This window comes from Psammomys obesus, unplaced genomic scaffold (genome assembly GCF_907164565.1).
Source record: "Psammomys obesus unplaced genomic scaffold, mPsaObe1.curated_primary_1811, whole genome shotgun sequence".
NCBI classification, from domain to species: Eukaryota; Metazoa; Chordata; class Mammalia; order Rodentia; family Muridae; genus Psammomys; species Psammomys obesus.
Window position 1 is genome coordinate 8,748,782 of NW_026596085.1, and position 4,257 is coordinate 8,753,038.

The following is a 4,257-nucleotide window of genomic DNA, read 5'->3' on the forward strand; positions in this document are numbered from 1 at the left end:
GTGCCAGTTGTCCTTGGCTCAGAAGCAGGTTCTCTGGTTGACTGCGTTGCCTGAGATGTTGAAGGTCCACTTGAGCTTGGAGGTGCAGTGGATGTAGTCTTTATTGCAGTAGTCACAGTAGACCGCTCTGTGCTCTCAGGTGGTTGTGTGGTGGTCCCACTGAACCCAGTTGTCGACAGGACAGAGGATGAGGTTGCTTCTTTTGCTGTAGTGTTTGATCTGCCACTGTTAGTTGCAGTCGTGCTGGTGGTGGTGGTTGTTCCAGAAACTAATGCTCCAGTTGATTCTGGTGGTGGATATGATGGTCGAGATGTTGTTGTCTCTTTCTGGGTTGGAGAAGAGAGTGTTGTAATCACAGTTGACATGCCAGTTGTCCTTGGCTCAGAAGCAGGTTCTCTGGTTGACTGTGTTGCTGGAGATTGTGAAGGTCCACTTGAGCTTGGAATTGCAGTGGATGAACTTGTTCCTGCAGAAGTTAAAGTAGACTGCACTGTGCTCTCAGGTGGTTGTGTGGTAGTCCCACTGGACCCTGTTGTCGACGGGGCAGTGGATACAGTTGTCTCTGTTCCTGTAGTGGTTGATCTGGCCCTTGTAGTGGCTGTAGTGGTGGTGGTGGTGGTGGTTCCAGAAACTGATGATGTAGTCGATTCTGGTGGTGGAGATGATGGTCGAGATGTTGTTGGCTCTTCCTGGGATGGTGCGGAGTGTGATGTAGTCACAGTTGATGTGCCAGTTGTCCTTGGCTCAGAAGCAGGTTCTCTGGTTGACTGCGTTGCCGGAGATGGTGAAGTTCTACTTGAATTTGGATGTGCAGTGGACGTAATCGTTCCTGCAGAAGTTACAATTGATCGCACTGTGCTCCCAGGTGGTTGTGTGCTGGTCCCACTGGACCCAGTTGTCGACTGGGCATAGGATACAGTTGTCTCTGTTGCTGTAGTGGTTGATCTGCCACTTGTAGTTGCAATTGTGTTGTTGTTGTTGGTTGATCCAGAAACTGACACTGTAGTTGATTCTGTTGGTGGAGTTGATGGTCTAGATGTTGTTGGCTTTTTCTGGGATAGTGAAGAGTACGTTGTAGTCACAGATTTCCCTGTCGCTGAGGTGGTTGATCTGCCACTTGTTGTTTCGGTTATGATGATTTTGTTGCTTGTTTTAGAAACTGGTAATGTAGTTATTTCTTGTGCTTTAAATATAGAATTATAACAATTATTAAAAAATTGTAAAGGATAAATATCAAGTAATTGAAAATGTAAACATGGTTTTTATTTTACCTGATCTCTTCAATATAGATTCTTATTTGCATATTGTTCTCCCATTAGTGCTATAGATTCAGTCCATCCACAGATTACAATCTACTATTATATCCTGGAAACTTCAATTTTCAATATAGTGGAAAATATATATTCTTTGATAAACCCTAATTTAAAAAATATCTATCTTTATATCAAGCTTTGCTAATGGTGCTCAACATAAATATAAATCCAAATCAGTGAATGAAAACACATACACTCACTTCTATGCTCAAGCACATTCCCTCCATTTTTACCACCTCCAACAAAAATAAGTAGAATCAACAATTATTTGCCACTAATATCTATCGTTATCAATGGTGTTAGTATCTTACTAAAAAGAAACAGAGCAGTAGAATTGATAAAAGTACATGATCCTTCCTTGATTTTATCCAAGTAATACCCTTTAACATTTTGTGTAAGCATTGCATGAGGGTTAAGGGATGTACAAAATATTTTAAGGAAATAAATCTTCCAAGCAATTTGGTTTAGCCATTTTACTATCAAAAATACACTAATATACTTCAAAGCAAATCTAATCAAAGAAGTAGAAAAGCATACCTTGTTCTCATCACATCTACCAAGTGTGCATTGAAACTTTTAAGGTCTATGCCCCAAACACAAGGGCATCCAAGTTTGTGAAAGAAGCAGTATAACAGTTTAAATCACATGTTGATGTTTGTACTGACAGTGGAAAGCTTCAGTACTCCACTGTCACCAATGTACAGCTCACCCAGATAAAAGAGAGAGAGAGAGAGAGAGAGAGAGAGAGAGAGAGATATGCTGGCACAATCATATATTATAAACTAAATGGACCTAACCGATATTTATAAATATTTTATCCAAACATGAAAGCATTAAAATTCTTTTCTGCACCACATTAAACTTTCTCCCATACTGGTCACATACCCAGACATAAAGCAATCCAAAATAGATTTAAAAAACTATTTGAAAGAATTTATTGCATCCTATCAACCCAACATGGATAAAAGCTAGATATTAACAACAACAACAACAAACATCACAGAAAGCTTACAAATTTAAGAAAACTAAACAACTCCTATTGAAAAATCTAAAAGAAATAGATAATTTCCTTTGTAGGTACCACTTATCAATGTTAAATCCAGATCAGATAAATAATATAAAATGACCACAACTTCTAGTGAGATAGCAGTCATTAAATGACTCCCAACCAAAATGCCCAGGTTCAGATGGTTGTGGTGCAGAATTCTACCAGACTTTCTAAAGAAGAGTTGATGTCAATAATCTTCCAATTACTTTACAAAACAGAAATAGAAGAAACATTACCAAATTCATTTTATGTGGCCACAGGTAGTCTAAAACCCAAACCACATAAAAACTCAACAAATAGAGAATTACTGATCAATGTTCTTTATGAATATAGATGCTAAAATACTCAATAAAATACTAGCAAACCAAATCTAAAATCACATCAAAAACATCATCCACCATTATCAATTAGGCTTCATACAAGCGATGTAGGAATGTTTCTATATATAAAATCCATAATTGTAATAGACACATACACACAGTGAAAGAAAAAAATCCACACAATCGTCTCATTAGATGCAGTGATGTCTTTCACAAAATCCAACACCCATTTATAATAAAAGTCCTGGAGAGATTAGGGATACAAGGAACATACCTAAACAGTTTACAAAATGCCTATAATTAAAACCATATTAAATGGAGAGAAACTTGAAGCAATTTCATTATTTTCAGGAAAAGGATGACCTTGTCCACTCTCTCCATATCTTTTCAGTAAATACTTGAAATTTTACTAAAACAATAGAACAACTGAAGGAGATCAAGGGAATACAATTTGAAAATAAAAAAGAAATAAATGTATGTTATTTGCACGTGGAATGACAGTATACATAAATGACACAAAGAATTCTACCAGGGAACTCCATCCAAAACTGATAAACACTTTTAGAAAAGTAGCCAGGTAGAAGATAAACTGAAAAAAAAAGTCAGTTGAGGGACATCTAGGTTGTTTTCAGATTCTGGCTATTACATATAAAGCTGCTGTGAAAATAGTTGTGCAAATGTTCTTATTGAATGGTGGGGCATCTTTTGGGTATATGCCTAGGAGTGGTATACCTAGATCTTCAGGTAGCACTATTCCTAATTTTCTGAGAAAGCATCAGATTGATTTTCAAAGTGGTTGTACCAGGTTACATTCCCACCAACAATGGAGGAAGGTTCCCCTTTCTCCACATCCTCTCCAGCATGCTTCATCCCTTCAGTTTTTGATCTTAGTCATTCTGATGGGTGGGAAGTGAAATATCAGGGTTGTTTTCATTTGCATTTCCCAAATGTCTAAGGATGTCGAGCATTTATTTAAGTGTTCCTCTGCTATTTGATGAATCGGGAGATAGAAAGACCTAGAGAGGACAGGAACTCCACAAGGAGAACAACAGAGTCAAAATATCTGGGGCCAGGGAGCCTGTATAGACCAATACTCCAGCCAGGGACCATGCATGGAGAGGACCTCAACCCCCTGTTGTAAGGAAGCCCATTGGCTCCTCAGTTTCCAAGTGGGTTTCTTAGTAAGGGGTACAAAGTCTGTCTCTGATATGAACTCAGTGACTGGCTCTTTGTTCACCTCCCCCTGGGGGTACAGCCTTGCCAGGCCACAGAGGAATATGATGCAGCCAACTTTAATTAGATCTGATAGGCTTAGGGTCAGATAGAAGAGGAGGAGGTCCTCCCTAATCCAGAGACTAGGGAAAAGACATAGGGAGAGAATTGGGAGGGTAGGTGGGACTGGGAGGAGAGGAGGGAGGCAACTGCAGTGGGGATACAAAGTGAATAAATTGTAATAAATAAATATATAAATAAAATTAAATTTAAAATCTCAGAAATCCTATAAACAAATGACAAATGGACTGAGGAAAAAAATTATGGAAACAATACATTTCATAATAGCCACAAATAATATAAA